Source organism: Amphiura filiformis, chromosome 6, assembly GCF_039555335.1.
Source record: "Amphiura filiformis chromosome 6, Afil_fr2py, whole genome shotgun sequence".
Taxonomy (NCBI): Eukaryota; Metazoa; Echinodermata; class Ophiuroidea; order Amphilepidida; family Amphiuridae; genus Amphiura; species Amphiura filiformis.
Genome location: NC_092633.1, coordinates 11,264,948 through 11,287,956, shown reverse-complemented (window position 1 = coordinate 11,287,956; position 23,009 = coordinate 11,264,948). Strand labels below are relative to the sequence as shown.

At 38.6% G+C, this 23,009-nt stretch overlaps 2 protein-coding genes across 2 annotated transcripts in view; both read right to left on the bottom strand.

Annotated features, from left to right (window-relative positions):
* LOC140154963 (protein unc-93 homolog A-like) overlaps nt 1-996 on the bottom strand; it is a 36,703-nt gene extending 35,707 nt beyond the window's left edge. Inside the window, exon 1 of the mRNA XM_072177624.1 lies at nt 557-996. The gene's annotated coding sequence lies outside the window, so the exon portion shown is untranslated. The remainder of the gene's footprint in view (nt 1-556) is intronic.
* LOC140154969 (agmatinase, mitochondrial-like) overlaps nt 1-23,009 on the bottom strand; it is a 498,181-nt gene that overhangs the window by 285,496 nt on the left and 189,676 nt on the right. The gene's annotated exons all lie outside the window — the stretch shown is intronic.

Genomic DNA, 23,009 nt, shown 5'->3' with positions numbered 1-23,009 from the left:
TGAAAACTACATATCCACAAGAGATTATCTTTATTTACCAGGGTGACTGGTGTGCATAATGTTTTTGTCTAACTGCAAATACAAAATTTAACCGACATGAAAGCATGATTTTATCATTTTACCGATGAAATTTACGACAAAAGGACGTCACACCCCGGGAACACACCTCCAAACACACCCCTGCCATGCCTCTACTATATTCCCTACGTAGCCGGCTAAGGAAGCAGATACAATTTCATTAACTAAAGCGCAGTATTATTTCGTGTATGAACACGGCAGATTGCCAGTGCAGCAACAATAATTTATACTGCTGTAAAATTTGATGTGGATTAACTGAAACTGAAAGAGCATTATTAAAATATAGTACTTTACACACAATATCATGAATGTTATTATTGAGAAGATGAAAAATGTCGTCGACTGGCGACTGTAGTGTTTATAAAAATTATCCTGGAAATCGATTTCTCTAAAAAGGAATCTTATCAGGATTATATTGTGTGTATATTCCATGATATCTTACAAATCCATGCGTGTAAATAAATACAGTTATACTTACCAATCGTACAAGGAATTATTGGCAATATATCTATTAATGATCAAAAATATGTGAACCGGCACGGTGTGTAGTAGCTTCCTCTATGTTCCGTTTGTTTTGTTTACGTGCAGTATGTAGTAAAAAAGTATAATGAATACATGTACACAATCCGAATCACGTGCGCCGGGTGCTGCATATAATTACAATGGTTCCGCGCGAAAAAATCTGCAGACTACAGACTCTTGTGTGTGAATACTTAAACTTTATCGAGTGTTCTTGACAGGTAAAACACCATAGAAACAGATATCTTCAGCTTAATTGACAGGTATATTTTCAGCCCAGGAAAGTGTCAATCTGGCCATCAGAATAATTGCAGCGATAGTAAATTTTGATTATAAGATATACAGCGATAAAAAGCAGTGAACAAGCTTAGCTGGCAGTGTTATTGTGAGTCAAATAGTCCCGGCCGGCATACGCTTAATGAATTATCCTGAATAGTATCGGTAACGTTATGACTGTATGCTAAGTAAAATTGTCTACATGCCTTTGGTCCGGGGGTCACACACACTTGTGAAGCATATAGCCCCTTTTTCTTCGGCAACGTGTTAATCGTGACCTTTACCAGCAGCCTTTTTTTATATATCCAAAACTAAAAGATAAGAGAATTAGCGCCAAACAACGTGCGTTTTTAAAGTCAGTGTGTGCATTTTAATATATATATCTCTTATAGATATATGAAAAAAAACCTATAGATATAAAATAGAAAGTACAGTAGTAGAGACAAGGTCAGGATCAGGCCATAGTATATTTCCATTGTCATGGTTTGATGATCACAGTTGTCAGTTGTACCAAAACTAAGTTAAGCATGCAACTGACTCAGTTGTTCAGCTACAATACGCTGAATAATTTCACATGCCTTTCAATTTATGAAAACATATCAGACAGATAAAACCTTAAGAACGTAACGTGTCCGTGTCAAGTTCACTGCACTTCTTTTAGGCCAATTACTGATTCATCCGTGGATATAAATGAAGTTTTGAGCAGCGCGTCTAGAACTTGAGCAGCGCGTCTATCTAGAACTTGAGTTTGCCAAGAACTTGAGTTTCGACTAGCGCAAACAAGATTTCCGCATCGGGAATCCAAATCGCCTTTGGATCTGAATCTGGGACCTGAATGCTCAGGAGACAAGACTACACGCAAAATTTAGTGCCTTATCAACAGGAAGTAGAGTGGGGGAACTCATTAAGGAATTGCAGAGCCGCGAACTCTGTGGAGCTGGATTCTGATCATCGCGCGCATGAACCAGTCTTCGAACCACAAAAGGGAAACCATGCAAAAGTACAACCGAAAGATGATGACACTAAGACCAACTTTCAGATTGTTTCCAAGTGCGATAATTCAAGTGTAAGAACAGAAGATCTGCCGGGAGAGAGTTGTCTAGTTTTCCACCTTGCTCAAATATGGATCACTATGATGAGATATTCCATGCCTATATTGATCAGGATATACCTATCTGTGGTGAGCCGCCCAGGTGAGCCACCTAACCTTGAGTAAATGAGAGAACCCACCCAGCGCATGAAGAACAACAAAGCTCCAAATTTGGATTGTGCGATTACCCCAGAAGTACTCCAAGGTGGCAGTGAAGCCGTCAACATACACATTCTGTGTTGAAGTATTTGCAACACATACTCCTCCTGATCAGTGGATCACCAATGTCATTGTTCCATTACCAAAAGAAAGGAGACATCAGCCTCATGACTAAACATCTAAACAACAAACTATTGTGGATAAGAATTAGAGACAATATAGATCCAATAATAAGGAAGAACCAGGCCGGATTCCGCCCAGGCAGAAGTTGCTCACAGCAAATCCACATCCTTAAAACAATGATTGAAGCCTTCCAGAGCTATCAACTTCCACTCACATCACAATTATCGATTTCAAAAAGGCTTTTGATTAAATCAACAGGAGCGTCATGTTCTAAATTCTCCGCCACTACTGTATTCCAGTGCTCTTGGTCAATGCTATTTAGGTGTACTTTACAACAATTCCGATGTTACAGTGGATGGCAACATCTCAGAACCGCTTCAAGTATCCATCGGGGAATGTTCTTGCATCATTCTTGTTCTTTGTACTACCCGTTGAAGAATACAATAGAGGCTACCGACTGTGATGTAGTAACACATTGTCATCAGTCCAGTTCTGGATTTTGCTGACGACGTTGCTTTGGTTGAATCTTCCATCTCACGAGTACATGCGGAAATGATTAGATCAGCAGTTGAGCAGAACATCTAGATATCATGCATCATCAGCGAACCCAAAACCGAGTACATGAGAGTCAACTGCAACCCACAACCACAGACACCACTTCAAGTGTATGGAGAGCATATCAAGTATGTAACCAGCTTCAAATATCTGAGATCAATGGTGGGCTCTAGGACCAGCGACCTAACCAAGGGAAACTACTTGCTTGGATTGCTTTTTGGAAATTAGAGCACATTGGGAGGAGTCCATCAATCTCCATCGCTTTTCAGTTTTCAACACTACCTGCGTAACATATATGGCTCTGAAGATCTAGCGTCTTGACTATGTGAGTCATCTGCTCCGCAGTCGAATGAAATGAAATTAATTGTAAGTTTTCACCGATTTTCCTATACTCACATATCTTGGAAATACATGCCTTCGTACATAGGAATATCTCGAGGGCTTAGAGCCAAAGAACTGGTTACGTGACGTCCTTTTAAAGGGTATTATAGGATTTTCTCTACCATTAGACTGAATCTAAACATGGACTCTGTTCCAGAGGTGACGTATATCAATACGGATTGGAGAACACAGTTGTTCATTTATTAAATTCTCTTACAAAACATTATCATGATTATGTAATGTTCAATTCTAGACCTGGGCAATACCAACAGGTATCAAACAGTAACAAAGACATATATTTTTAGCCATTTTAACATATAGATTTTCGTTTCTTTAAAACACTTTATTTGTGGTAATTTTTTATTCTATAAACTGTATATTTTGTGTGCAAATTGAGGGCGCTATTTACATATATTTTAAATTTAATTTAGCCAAATAGTTTTTTGAAAATTTCTATGCTATTTGATACTCTTTTTCTTATGGTTTTAAGCCATTATGCCAGTGTTTACCCCTTGTAAAGATGAAAAACGATTTAAGACAAATAGCGCCATCAGTGTTCAGCATTTCTTAAAAATAACGTAGTTTTACAAGCCATCAAACAACCGTGAGAAACAATGTTTTGGCTTGAATTTCTGATGTTATAAAACAACTGCCCAAAACTATTAAAAATAAAAACGTTAATTCCGGAAATAGCCAGTTCTGATTTGAAGCCCTGCGAAGACAAAGTGCCTCAAAGATCACGATCAGCTCAGAATAGTAACTTTCGAGCACATAGAAGATAATGCACACATCTATGCAGTACAGTGTCCAGACTCCACAGGAGCTCATAGAGATCGGACACGGCCTTCCACGATCCGGGTTCTAAGACTAGCTGGACGAGAAGAACATTGAGAAAAAGGTTGTGAAATCAGCAGATCAAGAAATGTGATACGCTGGAAAGTTCATTCCGGAAAATGAGAACGATTGCCTCGGCATGTGTAAAGACGAGGAGCTCCATTATCATATCCGAAGGGGACAGCTCCGAAGGAAGTCGCACGGATTACCCACTGATAATTCAGAAGACCAGTCAATTACATTAATTTCATTTCAAACATACACAATATTTACGACTCGAGATACACTGCGAAGAGGCAAAATGTTAGCCATTATGTTCCAGGGACGTAGGCAGCCTCATTGCTCCTTCCGGATAAGCGAGATTGTGGAATGTTTTTTCTGCCTCTTCTCTCACCCACTCCTTTGATATTTTGCCTCTTCTCTTCCCCGTCTCCCTCCATTTTCCAATGCTTTCTGTTCTCTTTTTGCCCTTTTCCTCTTCATGTCTTTCCTCACTCATCTTCTTTCATATTAACTTCCTCGTTCCTTTCTTCATTGTTTGCCAAGGGTGGGGAACACGTGCACCCTGGTCATGAGAAACATAATAGAGACACAAATGAGAACCTACCATTAATATCAAAAAAATACATTCAGCATAAATAAGTCTGGTGATTTTTCTTGAATGTGGAGATAGTAACTGACTAGCTGGTCTAATGTTCTGGGACATAATTCCATTTGCTTGCACCATCAAAGCAAATTCGTCGATGATTGGTGGATTTAGTTACCAGGAGACGAGTAACGAGTTGCAAGATTTGCATCCGTAAATCTTAAAAAGCGTCCTGGAACACATAATGGTCAGTTGATTGATTGGAAATGTATTGAGGAGCTAGATTGGTTTAAATGACTTGAAGATGACGATGCCGATTACGATACTTTCTGTGCCGCTGCTGCCGCATAACAGAAAACATCATCTTTCTGTTGATTGAATCAAAGGCCTTCTTAAAGTCAATGAATGTAATGGTGAGTGGAAGTTGGTAACTTTGGAAAGCCTCCACGATTCTACGGAAGATATGAGTATAATGTGCACAGATTCTGTCAGGTTTTAAATCAGGCCTGGTTATTTCTTATTATTGAATCAACAGGATCTTATTGTACACCTTTAGCTGCAACTTACATCAGTGTGAATCCTGATAGTTGGTCGTGAGGCTGAGGTCTCCTTTCTTTGGCAGGGAAACAATAACATTGGTAATCCACTGCTCCGGGAGGTGTAAAAACTTTTTGCACAGAATTTATGGATAATGTATACCGTGGCTTCAGCACCGCCCCGGAGTGCCCCTGTGGTAATGACACAATCCAGTCCAACAGCTTTGTTAATTTTCCTTGCTTGAATGGCATTTCTTCTTCTAGGATAGGGGATCAGCACATATAGATTGAAATCACAGAAGTAGTGTTTCCACTCAGCATTTGATTTGATCTCTTCTTACCAGAGATGTCGTGGATGATTTTCCATGTGGCGTTATAATTGCTATTCTCATTTACTACTCATTTGCATGTCTTCCACCTGTCTATGGATGAAGTTCGCCAGTTCTGTAACACTCGTTCAGCTGGTCAATACATTGAGCCTTCTCCACACTTCTTTGGCCTGGAGTTGTAACAAGTAGGCGTGTCTTCTTGACATCATCTCTTCCTGATCTCAGCTTGTCTTGTCTGTCACCCAGGTTGGCATTCCACCGGGACTACATTTTCCAACAACCTTTTCTGCGACTTCTTCTTCAGCTTTCTCGAACATTTTGTACCTTTTGGAAATTGGTGTGGAGTTGTTGTCACACTGAAGGACCTGGAATCTGTTTGAGAGTTCAGTCTGGAAATGGTTCTTTTCTTCCAGTTGAACTTGGGCCTCTTACAAGGTTTTTTTTCCTTTGGTAGATCGAAGACTCGTACAATGTCGTATGAAATCGTAATTCGTATGCTGTGTATTCGGTGGTCTGAATCCAGCTCTGCAGAATAATAAGCTCTGCAATTGCGCAAGGAATTTACCCACTGGCTGATGATAAAGTATGTGGTGCAGTTGGTGTGTTGAACGAGTTTGGGGTTGGGGAAATCTTGATTGTGAAGGACGGAGCTTGAATGCCTGGCATAGATTCACTAGTCTCTCGCCATTGTCATTTGGTGTGTCATAAAAACAATGAGGACCAATCACTGGGATTCTTGTCATCTGACCAAAATTCCACAAGAGATGATGTAATACCACTAGTATGACATGATCAGGAATAGGGCGGAGATTTGGACATGTTATGCTGAGGGGTTTGGGCTCAAAGCAGACGAAATCTGAAATGTAAGACTCTTCGGAGAGGGGGAAGGATCAAGACCTTCAGAGAAAGAGAATACAATACGTCCACGGTCAATGTGAAACGGACTAACCATGTTCCACGCCCCACCCCGTGGAAGATTTAGTTAAAGTCGTTAAGCGGGAGTATGGGTTTCAAATGAAAAGTTCGATAGCCATAAATTACCCGTTCCAAGGCCCACAGAAGTGATAAACCTGCAAAAACAACATGGATTACCCGTTCCAAGGCCCTCAATATTAATATCTAACCTACTCTGCACTGATTTATGCGTCTTGATTCTGGAAAATAATTGGTAAAAAACCTCATTTTGAATTTAGGTTTTTAAGCCACCTACAGGAAACAAATATGGCTATTACTACGAAGAATATTATATCAAAATGTCCACTATTATCACATGCTATTTCCAGTTGGACGCCCCATTCCTTTTTAAAGGAAGTTTTATTTGGAAGCAAATCGCCTAATGTGCTCCAGAAACATGCACTGCATGTTGGCAATATCAACTGGTATAAACTGTGCATATGACTGAGATATGGGTTCAAATGTAAAAAAAATTTGAAAAAAAAGGCTTGAGTTAAAAGTGTTTAATAATTGTGTACAGTATGGCGGCTTCTTTCTTTCTTTCCACTCAAATCGCCATGACTAAAAATAGTACGTGTGTAAATTTTAAGTTCAAGTCGAGTGCAATCTCAAGCGTATGATTTCATATTTCCGCTGGGATTAATTTGAATATATTTTGGCCTTAATAGCATATTGGCAATATTCCAAATTTTGACTTTACGCTCGCTGCCTCTACAGGAATATTCATCGTCTGAATTGATCTCTTGTGTTATTATTTTGTTATTTATAAAATTTGTATAAAATCCCCAAGCCCAATTTTTTTGATACGGGGGAATTATCCTGTCGAACATCACGCCATCTAAAGCTCCCTGGGCCCGATTGTATTCATCCTTTTGTTTTGAAGAACTGTGCTACTCCAATTGCACCTGTATTGACATCTATTTTTAATCAGAGCATCAGTACTGGTTCACTTCCATCATATTGGAGGAAAGCGAACATTTCAGCTGTGTTCAAGAAGGGAAGCAGAGCAGATCCCGCAAATTACAAGCCAGTATCGTTGACTTCGGTCTGCTGTAAAATCCATGAACATCATGTTATGTCACATCTCCAGAAATACAATGTGTTGAGCGACGTGCAGCATGGCTTCAGGGCACGTATAGATCTTGTGAGACCCAACTTCTTACCACTGTGCACAACATACTCTCCTCTGCTACGAACCGATGTCAAGTGGATGCCATCGTACTTGATTTTGCCAACGCTTTTGACACTGTACGACATCAGAAATTGCTCCTGAAGCATGTGAAGCTCCGTCACATTGGCATTCATGGTTCACTTCATAAATGGATCACTAGCTTTTTAACCCAAAACGAGCAAATAGTCGTCATTCAAGGAGTTGGCTCTAAACCAGTTCATGTTTCTTCGGGAGTCCCGCAGGGGACATTTTTCGGACCGCTCCTCTTCTTAGTTTATATTAATGACATCGTCGATGACCTCTCAACAAACGCTTGCCTATTTGCTGACGATTGCATCATATACCGCATCATTATCAGACTGCGAAGCTATCCAGCAAGACCTACACACCTTGGAGAAGTGGGAACGGCGCTGGCATGCAGATGTCATTTAAACCAGACAAATGCAAAGCAACATTCTCCGATTTACCAATAAGAAAAATATAATTGAGTCTTCATACACGCTCTTGGGCCATGTGCTTGAGCGACGAGCCACACGTATCTTGACGTCCACCTATCTACGGACATGAAATGGAACACTCATATTGATGCAACTGCTGCTAAAGCCAACTGGTTTCCTCAGGCGCAACCTAGGATCTGCACCAAAAAGAGTTAAGCTCCAGGCTTACCAGTGCTTGGTTCGACCCCACCTCGACTACTGTTTGGGATCCTTTCACTGCCACCAACAAACACAAGATTGAAATGGTCCAGCGGAGAGCAGCACGGTTCATTACTAACACCTATATAGCTGGGACAATACAACCTCTGTCACCGCCCTTCTTCAACAACTTGGCCTCTTCCAGTATCTATGCATATACCTGGAGGAAAGGAGATGTATCCAATGCCTCACCAACTTCCACAAGATCATCAACAGCCAGATCGATGTAAAATCACCTCTAGAAATAATCACCAGGAAACCAGAAATAACAACTAGACGTTCAAAACCAAACTACCTTCAGGTACCCTTCACTAGCATCAAAGGCTCACAAGCACTTTCTTCATCCAGACCAGTCATCATGATTGGAACGACCTTCCGCAGCACATCACTAACATTGCCGATTCTAAACAATTCTCTGAAACCCTTAGATCCTTCAAAGGTCAATAATCTGCTCATCCACCTCTTCCAAGCTGAATGTTGTTCCTTTAGGAGCTGATCAGCATTTTACATCAAGATCAAGCTCAAGAATTATTTGTTCTGATGCGAAAATAACCAATGTCTAGCCATATGCCATTGTGTCATCGCCCCGATTATTCCGTTCATACGCTGCAATTGTTTTGCGGTGCGGTACGTTGCCGCACTGTATCGTACATACAGAATTCTGCATTGCGGTATCGCAATAAAGTTAAATACATTTATACAAGTAAATCGACGAGTTGCGTTGAGTTACAGCAAAAAGTAATCGATATATCGGCAACGCGCCGTACCGCAAAAGCAATTGCGGTGCATACCTGGTTTCTTCCCCACTGCGCATGCGCGGCAGCCCCTCATCTGCTTGAAGGCCGGGCTTGAAGGACTAATTTTTTTGTTCTGCGCATATAATATCGCTTTTTGATTTCAATACGCGGTACGCAGGCTTGGTTTTCAATATACGCAGATATGAAGATTACTATGTTCTTTCAACACATATATTCAAGTGCAAGTCTTACAATTGGTTTTTATAGAAAGCAAAATGAACGGGAGACATTCATCATTCTCTACCCCGTATTCAAAGATCTATCGTCTGAATATCAAATAGCAGAAACACCACTCTACGCCATGCACAACTCAACTAGCCCAATTAGCCTACCTAGAAAGGACAAGAGCGCGAGCGGTCACTTCAAATCATCTCCATTGCAACCATGTGGTCTAATCGTTCAGGAACTCTATAGAGCTAGAGACAGTGAGACACTGCTTATCTTATTATCCCCCTCAACAATAGGCCTATAGGATTTTTATTCTGTTTGGTCGTTAGCCCGGGTCGTTGCTAACAATGGAGTAGTTATCATTGATTAGGAGCGAATTGGAAAGGCGACTCTATTTTGTAACTGGCGATTAGTGGTGTGATAGCAGATACACGTAATTCAACACAGGGCGTATTTCTATTGGTTAGTTTCCCGCCTGTACTAAAATCATTTATTATTTACCTGGTGATGACGCTGTGTGCTGCTGTAACAAGTCACGACGTAATCAGTACAACCTTGCTTTGTGCTTCCGCCATCTGGACAAACATGTCGCGGTGCCATGTTGTTCAGGTGGGTTAAATCCGTCTTTAAAAATCCCTTTTAACAGAGCTCTTGGACTTTATACGTAAAACTGTAGCAGTAAGATCAGGTGCTGTTTTTCTGGTAGGGCTATAATGGTTATTTAGTTTCGAGGTATCCTGCCAACAATCTGAATGGATATCCTGGGGTGAAGGACAGTAGTGATGCTTTTCGTTCGTCAGTAAAACTATGACAAATTGACAATGACCTATCAGACCTATAACGGGCTTATAGCCAGCAATCATGGCAATGGACCACATAACATCATTGCTGTAGGCATGTATATGTGCCAAGCAGATGAGTCTAAAAAGACTGACACGCGATGAGCAGATGAGTACAGTTAAATGGTTGGGTACTTGGCATCCAAGGAAATGCAGGGTTAATTGCTGGGCCCCTGAAAGAACAGTTTTAAGCTGATTCGGGCATACCATGGGCATTGATGCTCTGGGTAAAGATAATAAATATCTAGTAATTGAGTGCTTCAAACGGTTCGCCGTTGGACAATTCTTCCTCTCCAAAAATGTTCTTAAAGGTCGGAAAACTTATTGTGTTCAATTACTTTACAGAATAAATTTGTAGAATTTCTTCTCACCACATACACTACTTACGCGCAGATATGTGCGACTTCTCGTGGTTCGGAAGTCACGTAAAGCGGTTGGTTGATGGTCTGGTGTACAGAAACTGTAAAGTTAAAGAAAAGGGGACCACTTCCGGTTCTAATAATATATGCAATCAATCCTAGAATTCGGGATCGTGTATAGGTAAACTGTGCACGTATCCCGTGCGACAATACTAAAATACCTACGGTATACCTAAATACAAAATTGAGGTACAGCAAGTAGGCCTATAATTATTATATAAAAAGAAAAAGTGTATATAACTGTAACTGTCAATATTCCGTCAGGATTAGCTCTGCCTTCTTCAGGACAAAACTAGCTATATGTTATTAATATTGGGAGTTCTGTAGGCGCCCCTTGCCTACAGAATATCATAATCATGGACACTCGTGTCGCGTTGTCATGTTGTTTACTAGCCTTAGTAATAAAAGGTTCAATATATAGGTTGCCCTTACCTATCCAAAGCATCAAATAGTAGATTGCCCTTTTATCTACTCAAGAGATGGTGGCTCTATTAAAAGGAATCGTTGTATGTGCTCCTTTACCACGGAAGATGCAGTGGCTCTGAAAAGAGCCGTTCAACTCAAGTAAACTGAGGGTTTATGGTAGGTAGCCCTTTCTTCAGAAGATCAAGACTGCAATTAAACTGTGGTTTATTTACAGTATTTTCATGTCCTAATTTCTGGAGAAATCCACATTTTTTTTTTCTGTGTCAATAGGTCCAAGAACTGCAGGAAGATTTCAAGTTAAATGGGCCAAGCAGCAGTGATTATAAGATGTGATTCCGCCATCTACCTCGTGGCAGAAGTAGCCCTGGACCCAGTGCCGTGACCAGTACCCGCTGGAAGTAGTCCTCTGAAGTGACTCGGCCGCTTCGCGGCCTCGCCGGGCGCGCTTCGCGCGCCCTCTCGGCCGCTTCGCGGCCTCGTTGGGCGCGCTTCGCGCGCCCTCGGCCGCTTCGCGGCCTCATAGTCCGAGGAACTGAGCCAGTTCTAGGCAGAAGCTTCTCTACGTCTGGACACTGATCTCATTAATTGCACATCAACGCCATCCATCAGTCCATACTTGCAAATCTCAAACCCTCCGGCCATGCATCTTCTGATACCAACCCAGCATGGCCAAGGCAGAAGTCTTGAATCAAGGCTATAACACCACGATTACCATCACTTTTAATTACAAGAAAGTCAAGAATTCATTATTAAACTACCTGGAAATTAACAAAAAGTCAACTTGACACAAGTCTAAGCATTCAAAATCTTGGAGTATAAACGCGTATTTAGGCTTGATTGTCACAGCATACAAAATACCCGGATAAAATAAAACCCACCATAAAAATGCACGTATCTAGCCTATTTGATACAGGATAAAAACAGTTAACTGGTCAATATTTTTAGTAGGCCTATTCTTCTGATATCAGGAGTAGTCTAGTAGGATCTACCGGTACTAAACGGTTCCAAAAAAGTAAGTCCCCCCCCCCCCCGAGACATTTTAGTATAATCCAAAAACGGCTTGATCAATTTCTTGTTTTAAAGTTTGGAACATATATAGACTGATTAGTTATCCATCAAGTGAACAGGATTTTGTTGCTACTTTTTATCATCATCATTGCAAAATGCAGCCATTTATGAAATTTTCGGCAAAAAAAAAAAGATGCATTTTTCTACATAGGCTTTTTATGCTTCAGTTTGTGTTTGACAATTTAATCAAAAACAAACATAATTAAATTAAATTTAATTTGATTTAAGCTTTTCCTGACTTAGGTGTCACACATTCAAAAACGGTTTTTACGGTTCAATGAATAAATTAAAATGAATGCTGCAGCTTATTAATGTCTTTCAATAATGAATAGGCCTTCCTTCATGTGAGATGGGTTCCAAGCATCGTTCTTCTCTGTTGTTGGTCAAGCTGGTTCCCAACATGCTGCAGGATTTGCTGCACTTGTCTGCTTGTATAAACATAAAGTTGACTTGAGTCTTGATAACGGCCACCCATAGAAATGTTTTTGAACCATTCAAGGAATGACCAATGAAACAAGTGTATAGGGATCCAGCATAAATGATCTAACCAGGAATCTGTTGGTTCATTAGTTAAATTAATCAGTGAACACTAGATTATCATTGAAGTTACAGTTGTTCCTTCCTAATAAGTTTAATTAGAATGAAAAACTTGTTAAATTTGCGCATTTTAAAAGGGATCTAGAATGAGCGTTTATGGCGTTTCGACATTATTTTTTTGTGGGACATGAGAGCACCTCAGACGTATCGAATTGCATTATGAATACGAAGCATGTCTTTCTGATATCAAATAATTTTCAGTTTTGAAATTCACGATATAATACAAATTTTATGACAAATTATTAAAATTTGATATTTTTCAAATTTTGATATATAACAGTCCTCGAAATAAATTTTATAAATCTAATGATATATTCTTAAAGTGTATGTAGCTGGGAGGAAAAGCCGACGATCAATTGAAAATTTTGACCTTTTATATTGAAGATATGGATTTTTTCCCCAAAAGACCTATTTTTTTGGGTGTTTTGGGAAAAAAATCCATATCTTCAATACGAAAGGTCAAAATTTTCAATTTGTCGTCGGCTTTTCATCCCACCTACATACAGTATAAATCATCAGATTTATAAAGTTTACTTCAAGTACTGTTAAATATCAAAAATATAAATTTTAATGATTTGCCATAAAATGTGTATTACATTGCGAATTTCAAAAATCAAAATTATTTGATATCAGAAGGACATTCTTCGTATTCAGAATGCAATTCGATATGTCTGATGTGCTCTAATGTCCCACAATAAATACTGTCCAAACGTTCATACCCCTTCCCTTAATGCGGCATTCAAAAAGCCAATTTAGAAAAGTGCAACTTTTGTTGATGAATAAAATTTCATAAATGGCTAGGCCTATATGATTACTCACTGAACCATAAAACATCTTTGAAATGTGTAAAAATTAATTCATAACTTAAAGGGCATTTCGTGATCCACAGCCTCATCCCCCACTTTTCTCAAAAAAGTTGAGATTTTTATATCACTGGAAACCTCTGGCTACATAATGTTTATGTACAAAATATTTCTTGCAGATTAATTCGTTTTGCAAAGATATCGTGAAATTTGAATTTCGTTCTGGTGCACCAGAACGAAATTACAACGCATTGTCTATGCCATGGAGCAGTGTAATACACATAATCATGCATAACTCGCAAACGCAAAATCGGAATCAACTGAAATTTTGGGAATAGGCTTTTTTCGTGGATATGTACTGAAAAATGTCATAAAAAGAGGATGCTAGGATCACGATTTTAATAAAAAACAAAAAATATAGAAATATTCCTTTTTGATTAATTTTCTTCAAGTGAAAGAGGTCTGAAGCCAAAAGTCATGTTTTTTATAAATGGCTGTATTTCTCAGTGAAGATGATAAAAGATAACAACAAAACACCGTTCACTTGATGCATTAACTAATATGTTTTAAACTAAAACAATCATTGATCGAAGCCGTTTTTGGATTAGGCCTATACCAAAACTTCTTAGGGGACTTGTTTTTTTAGCTAGGCCTACTAAGTTATAGGTCTCTATAAAGGACCCTACTCTTTTACGCTATATAGGCCTACTTCTATTTCAAGTAGGCCCTGCGTAGGCCTACCCAGCAAATTCTGTCGGTCGGACATCCGGGCTATCTCTAGTCTCGGGCCCAAGCTGCATGTGGCTCACGGTTTGTTGTGTACAACAGAAACCGGCTGTGAAGGAGGCTACATAGCGATGTTGCTGGAGTGACATTCAATTTCGGAAAAAACGACACTCGACCATGGAATTTAATTTTAAGTTTGTCAGTATATAAACGGTAAATCAAGTAAGTTTCTTTCACTCTGAAGATTTAGAAACGGTTGTTTGATTCCACTGACTATTTGCGATCGAAATTTACATTACACCAATGACAAAAATCATCAACAAAAATCGAATCACGGACTTGTTTTCACTCGAACATCATCAACCGGAAGTGACGTGACACGGACCGACAGAATAGGCCTGTTTTACAGAAAACGTTTTATTGACCGGTACTTAAATAACGTTTTTGAAAACTCGATATAGGCTTTATACAAAACATGATGTTATAAAAGAGTTGACAAAATATTTTTGCCAAAATATGTTTGCCAAAAATATCTTACATTACAATAAGCCTAAATTTGACAAAATTTTTATGTTGTAACTTGTAGGCCTGCTATTTTTTTCATATCTAGGTAAACCGTTTTAAAATGACCTCTAAAGCTTCAAAGTTCTATATAAATAAACCCAACATTTAAATGTTATTAACTATAGGCTATAATTTATTTTTAATATTCGCCACGGTACCAGGAGTACCGAAGATATGCATGTATTATATAGCATTTTATCACTTCCCCTGCTTTGTACAATATGCCTACTGTGCTTCTCATCATGCATGCATCAGCAATATGTTTTGGCGAGCATGCATCCCAGTGCCCCGGCCCAGGGCATGCTTTTGACCCTATAATATTAAATTAAGCCCTATGGAAGTAATACAAGGGGAAACACAAAATGTACACGGCGTGCATCAGCCGGTCCCGCAACCGGTACACTGCACTGCACCGTAAAACGACGGTATGGTGCTACTTCTAGTGTATACCGCAGGTACATGCAGTTGACCCCAACGTGAACGTTTGATGTGATTTCAGATTTTCTACTTTCACTCCGTATTTTCTAGACTTTTTCTCTTTGTGTTCATTCTTAAACTTCTATACATGTAGGCCTATGCTACATGCTACCTATCTTTAAGTCAAAAAACGAAATACATAAAAAATACATTTAGGCCTACCTTCAAACGTACCGGGCTTGAGAGTTGTATATATCCGGGCGCCCCACGTGCAGATGTCTAACCAAGTGTGTTGTGTATATGTGTGTGTGCAGTGCAGTGTATTTGCTATAAAATTATTTTAAAAAGAAATACCTCAAAAAAGGAAGTCTCCAATAGCTTGCTATATATGCTATCCTATTCCCAGATCCTATTATAATAGTTGTAGGCCTAGTAAATAACTTCAAGCACAATTAATTAAAAACAACAAGGGCCTTTTTAGTAGGAGCTGGGAGGAGTAGGACTATTGCATTCAAAATGATTGAAACAAATTAATGATTGAATGGATAAGTAGGCCTAGAGCCGGGTATTATAGTCGCGGTCAGTGACCCTGTCGCGCTGGGTTTATATAATTTAAGAGAAAGCAAAAGAAATTCCGTGAGCTTTTAGTGATTAAAGTTATCTTTTCCTGTTCTTTGAGGTCTAAACTGACCTACTAATTTCAAAAAATTTTTAAAGCGTTCCCTAACTAACATTATTTCATCAGCATTTTGGGTACCGGTATAGGCCTACGGTACCATTACAAAATTAAAATTTGACGGAAATCGTAAGCTACCGGTACATTAGCCTATGGCTTAAAGCTATATGCAAACATGGTCAAATTTCAAACTTGCTCAGATCTTGTTATTATTCCACGCCAGAGTCTTGACTCTGATCCAGAGACTAACAGTGAAGAAGTATGGTTTGAGCTATCTATCTATAATCTTTGTAGAACCAAAAAAAGTTCTTTAGCCAAGAAAATATAGTTAGGGTAAATTGGGGTAAATGGAACGGTGGGGTATATGGAACGCTGAGAATACAATTCCCTCAATCAAGAAAAGAATTGGGCAACATTATAGGGCCTACCGAGTGTTCCATTTACCCCAACGCCATACGTTCTGCTTTCGTTTCATACCCCAAGTGTGGGTTAGGCTCGGTATTTGAGTGGAAGAAAATCTCAAATGTTGTCACTGACCATGAAGTGGTGCTACGGTTCAGTGAACATTACTAATTTAAGGGTATTGATTCCTAAATATTTGAATGTTGTGCTGAGAGTTGTCTTACAATATTGGCAATATGTTTGTTATCTACAATAACATAACTGTTTTAAACAATAACATAGCAGATTTTAATGATGAAATTATGCAAATTAATATGCTAATTAGCTAATTAATTAGTTTGGTGTTCCATTTACCCCATAACAGATCCACTTTGGGTAAATGGAACACGGTTGACTGACTTCAAATATATATAACATGTTAATATTTTTTTTACTAATTGGTTTAATTATTATGAAATTATATACTACAAATAACTAATTCATGTTAGATTAGGCCTCCTATTGATTTTTTAAAAATCTGAAAACCAGTTTTTTCTGTTATGTACCGAGAGAAAGTGTATTTTTACGTGGTATTTTACCATGTTTATAAAAAAACATGAAAACAAAATTATTTTTGTTAATCTTTTGTTTAGTCACAAAATATATGTTAAATAAAATATTCTGATGTCTTTTCAATGTAAATATAGCTATGAATGTAGGCTCCTTGCAAGTAATGCCCCTTGTTCCAATTACCCATCCCACTGTTCCATTTACCCCAATTTGTTGGGATAACTGGAACACCATGACCATGCATGTTTTTGGACCGATACAAGAAACAAAGCCATAAAATGGGAGTTTATCTGTTAAAACAAGTTGTAAAAACATATTATCTACTTATTGAAACAAACAAAAAGCATATATGGATACCCTCCTGACCACATGCAGAAAGTGATTTATTGCTTAAGCGTTCCATTTACCCCAATTTACCCTATTTGTATAGAACCTCTGTAAGGTTTGAAGAACCATTAAGGAACCATTAAGAAAGAACCCTTAAAGTGTTCTAGAAAAATGTCTTAGCCTAGAAAATGATTGTTTAGAACCAAAAAGGGTTGACACCCCTTTTCACTTTTTTTTAAAACTGTGTGACGAGTCCCTGAAAGTTCCTATACTTCCTATTCCAGAAAAATGCAGCACTATTTTTGGGGGGGATTACAAAAATATTATCCTGCTTTGCCAAATGAAACATAGGTAAATCCTAATCCTTTTGTTAGTTTTAACTGAAAGTATAATATTTTAATATTTGGTCGATTTTGGGAAATAAGGGTCAAAAACATGCATTTTAGGGCGTTTTTCGTATGTTGTGCACCCAAAGACTTGCACACAGACTTCTGAACATTTTGAATTGATAAACAGTGTATGATGCGTCCATTTGAAACATCTGTCCAACGACGCGGATTTCATGGGGCTGGCTAGACTTCTCCGTAGTCCACTTGCCCATCTTGCATACTCTGGCTATTACATAAAGCATAAAACTCTGATTTATATTGATTTGTGTGCAACTGATAGATTTTCACATCTGTATCTGATCTTTTCAGTCACCGCACTCCCCCTGTTTGTTAGCTTCCCAAAGGATTTTCGGGGTTCGCTATCAATAAACTGGTAGATTCCAAAATCAGAATTGTTCAGTATTAAAGTGAGCCATTATAAATATAATTATGCAAGATAATGTTGCATTCAATTACTTTTATTGTCACTAATCAACTCTTTATGACCATTTTACTATTGAATACTTAAATTTTAATAAACATCAGTATAATTTTGAGTTCAACGAAATGGGTTCATCATGACTAATAATAACATATTTTTAATAAAATTCGACTATGGCATAGTCTAGGGGCTGACCCATAAGCCTACTGTATTTACAAGAAAAGCACACGAACAATTTTAAATTTCAGAATATTTTAGCCTAAAATGACTGATTTGGTATTGACGGACCAAGTTGACGCGAGCAAAATAAGTATTGTGTAATTTTACCCTATCTATCTATCTATCTATCTATCTATCTATCTAGGCTATGTCAATCCACTGTTGGATGTAGCCCTCCTCATGATCACTCCATATACCTTTCTATCTAATGCTACTCTCGCCCATGTTGTACCAATATATGATGTTATATCATCTCTCCACCTCCTCTTCTGTCTACCTCTTCTTCTTTTTCCCATTCTTGGTTGCCAATCTAACAATCTCTTTGTCCATCTGTTATCATTTCTTCTGGCAACATGTCCAGCCCATCTCCATTTTGATTGTTTGATTTTTCTCAAAATGTCTGCAACACCGGTCAGCTGTCTGATGGTCGAGCACCTTACTTTGTCTCGCAGTGAGATGTTTAACATTTGCCGTTCCATTGCTCTTTGAGCGGATTGTAGTTAATTTAGTTAATGACCATGTTTCAGAGCCATACGTCATTGTTGGAAGGACACATTGATTATATACTTTCCTTCTGAGTGACATGGGTATATTTTTGTTGCATAAGATTTCTTTATGTCTTCCAAAGCAACTCCATCCTGCTTTTATCCTTCTCAATATTTCTTCCTTCGAACAATCCTTTAACCTCAGTGTTTGGCCCAGATATTTATACTCCTCAACTCTTTCAATTTCCTGATCTTCAATAACGATCTTTTTATCTGTTGCCATATTTGTCATATATTTTGTTTTTCCTTTGTGCATTTTCAATCCCACCTTCTTGCTTTCTTTCTTCAAGTCATTAAGTTGTATTTCCATATCCTCCACTGTTGAGGTAGTAAGGGCAACGTCATCTGCAAATCGGAGGTCTGTTAATTTTTCTCCATCAACATTGATTCCTCTTTCATCCAAAGGTAGTTTTTTGAAGATAGCCTCTATTGCTGCAGTGAATATCTTTGGTGAGAACGTATCTCCTTGTCTAACTCCTCTGGATATCTTAACAATTTAGAAACGTCAGTATCCAGATGGATTCGAGATGTTGCATCTGTGTATATATCCTCCAGAATACAAACATACCCTTCATTTATTCCTATTTCTCTCAGTGCTTGGAAGAGATCCTGATGTTCTACGGAATCAAATGTTTTCTCGTAATCAATGAATCCAATACATAAGTCAAGTTGGTATTCGTTTGACTTTTCTATGAGTTGGTTTATTGCAAGTAGGTGGTCCATGGTTGAGAAACCTTCTCTAAAACCTGCCTGCTCTCGTGGTTGATGTTCATCCAGTTCTTTCTTTAGTCTATTTTGAAGAATTTTTGTGAAAATTTTGTACAGATGTGAGAGAAGACTAATGGGTCTGTAATTCTTGATGTCTGCTTTGTCTCCCTTCTTGTGAAGAAGAATGATTTTTGCTTCCTTCCAAGATTGTGGGATGCATTTTTTGATGATGATTTGGTTAAACAGTTTTGCTAGATGGGTTATTACTTCACTTCCTCCCTCCTCGAGAATATCCTTTGTTATCTCATCTAGTCCTGGTGACTTGTTTTTCTTCATCTCCTTGATTGCTGTTTCTACTTCACGAAATGTGATGTCTGGTATTTCTGAGTTTTCTGGTGATGTTATTTTGGCTTCTTGGCTCTTGGCCTCCGTGTGTGAATTGTATAGTTCTTGACAGAAGTCTGAACATATTTTGAGGATTTCCTCCCTATTTGAAGTTGGTGAACCATCTTTTTTGCGCAGTTTTTGGATTCTGACCTTCTTTCGACTTTTTTTATTTATTTCTTTGGGACCTTTTTTCCATTTCCAGTATGTTTTGAATTAGTTTCTCCTTCCTCTTTCTATTTCTCTGTCTTCGTTTCTTTCTGGTTGTTTTAACAAGTTCAGCATATTCTACTTTCTCTCTTGCTGTTATCTTTTTCCCTGAGTTGCTTTCTTTTTGAGTTCAATTGGTCGATTTCAATATCCTCCTCTGTCTTCTGTTTGGATCTTTTACTTGGAGGTGCTACAGATGCTGCCTCTTCTAAGATGATGTTTGTTATCAGGCTGCATCTGTTGAGATGTTCATCTTCCAAGATATGAAATCTATTTTGCAATTGGATTTGAAATTCTTCCTTCCTTTCTCTTAGTTTAAGCAAGTTAACTTTCTTCTTTTTCTGGCTCTTGATGAATTTAAGTCTGGTTAACTTTCTGCTGATGTGAATGCAGGCTCTCACCATTCTGTGGTCACTAGCGATATCTACTCTTGTGATGACTTCCCAGTTTTTCACAATTCCTCTCTGACTACTGAGTATAAAGTCAATTTGATTTTTGGTATGGCCATTTGGGCTTTCCCAAGTCCAGTATCTATTCACATTTTTCTTGAAGCAGGTATTTGTGATCACAAGACTGTGTTGGGCAGCAAATTCTATCATGGTCTCACCCCTTCTATTTCTTTCTCCAACTCCAAATTTTCCCAAGATATTTTTATTCACCTTCTTGTTGTTTACCAACTTAAGCATTAAAGTCATAACTATGGTATAATTTGATTTGTGCTCTTCCAGTGCTTTTGTGATATCTTCATAGAACTGCTCCACTTCATCATCATCATGGTCACTTGTGGTGCATATACCTGGATGATGCACATCTCTTCCTTTCCAACTAGCTGAAGTCTTAGTAAGATGACCCGATTTGAGTAACTCTTCACCTCTATAATGCTGTCTTTGATTTTTGAATGTATCAGGAAACCAACTCCTCTTGCCTTTTTGTCGTCTTCTGTTGCTCCTCTGTTGTACAACCATGCTCCCCCTTCAATCTCTTCCAAACCTTCCCCTTCTCTCCTTGTTTCTGCTAAACCAATGATGTCCCACTTGAATTCCTCTAACTCTTCCAAAAAATGTTGTAAGGACTCTTCTGTTCTGATTGTTCTTGTGTTGTATGTGCAAACAAATAACTCTTGTCCAGTCTTCCTACTATTCTCCATTCTGAAGCTTCCACTCTTCCCCGCCTTGGAACCTCCTTGTGGCTTTGACTGCAGAACTTCATTCTGAGGTCTTGCCTCTGAGTAGTTATGTCTGGGCGATTTCGAACCATCTAGATGGTACCCATTGTGGCCTTGGGTTCTACGGCCTTCCTTATTCTTGTACTTCATAATTCATGAGGGGTTTCTGCCATATACTGACGCGCTAGCAGGATGCATGTTGTCAGTAGAGGTTAATAGGGTTACCTCACCCTTATTGCAAGATGTTATTTGCATCCCAAGATGTTACTACAACCTACTTTTACTCTATGATTGGGGAGAAAGAAAGACAGAAAGATGAAAGAGATAGACACAATTTCCAGTTAGCGTCCACACTGAAACAGTATACTGAGCACGGTATACAGGGGATGGCACAAAGAAGGCGCCCATGTGGCGCTCGCCTTCACCATCAAACTGGGGATCTATATCCTGTACCCCAGAATGATATTACAGTCGGTAATCGCCCCTGGGATCAGGCGCTATACCCTATACTAAGGACAAAAACCCACTGTCCTAGACAAAATCTGATGTTAACCATCCTACCAAGCGACTAGTTTGACTCACCTATCCTTGCTAACTGGATTGCGAAATGAAAAAATATAGCAAGAAAAGATTTAGAAAGAGTGAAAGGTGAAAGGTAGAGATGAGTAGGTTGGGAGCACCCCCATAGATAAATCCATGAGGGGAAAATCCAGCTTTTGCACCTTCTGGTGCAGGTGCTGGCGAAGGGTTATTTTCAGCTCCTCGACACTGGGACAGTGCCTCCCCTTTTACCCTGTTTCCACCCAAAGACATACTGTAGTTCAGTTTTTGGGCTAAATAAGGAAGATGCCGGTAGCAATTATTGCTTTATTTTTATGTCTATTAAGTTATGATTACGATAGAAAAATTTAGGAAAGACGTTACAATTTATGATGTATTTAGTATAATATAGTGTCGGGGTGGGGGGGAATACCGGGGTACCAACCACTCAGGTAATTTTGACCAAAGTTAAAGACATGGAAATACACTGGGAAATACGAAAAGTGAATTTCAAACGATTAATAATTTACAATAATGTGGTAATTTTACCAGTTTTGGCTGAGTTTTATTTGATAAGGAATTATGAAAATATGTTTGCTTATAATTAAAAAATAATAAAATAATAATAAATCATATTGGTAGAGTTTAAACCTATACAGAGAACTAAAATTGTTCACTTACGTGAGCTTTCGACACGACGACTCTGTGTCTTTTTCAAACTGATGGTGATTGAGTTATTGATCTGGGATGTCACATGACGATGTCATGTGACAGAACAGGTTAATAAATCATTTCTAAAACTTAGTTTTAGCTAATTCTTATCAATTTACAAATGGTATGGTAAGTTGATAATGAGCTAAAACTGAGAATCAAAGAATGTCGATAGTTGAGCCTACGGAGAACCAGGATATGAAGTGCCATTGTCAAGTAGAATCGATTTACATACAACACAATAGCAATTGTCAAACTGACATATTTTCGCGGAGTTTTTCCAAAGTGTACTGGTCATGATGCTGAATTCAATCATGACTACCAGTAGAGTTCTTCTCATCTTCTCTGCTACCAGGCAGGTTGTCATCTCGTGGAGTCGCAGTAGCCGATATGTATCTTACAAAATAATAGGCCCTACTGGTAAGTCAAATGTTATTATTGACAAAAAGAAGCAAAAATGAATGGATTTGTAGGTCTAAACGTTTGTTTTCATCAAATTAGAAAATAAAACTGGGTAACAACTAGATACTTACTCCATCTGAAATTACAGGTTTATGTTATGACAAACTGACATCAACTGAACACCAGTACCGCTAGTCCAAATAATCAGTCCCAAAAATACAAAATTTACTGGAGCACCGCAGACGATCTGC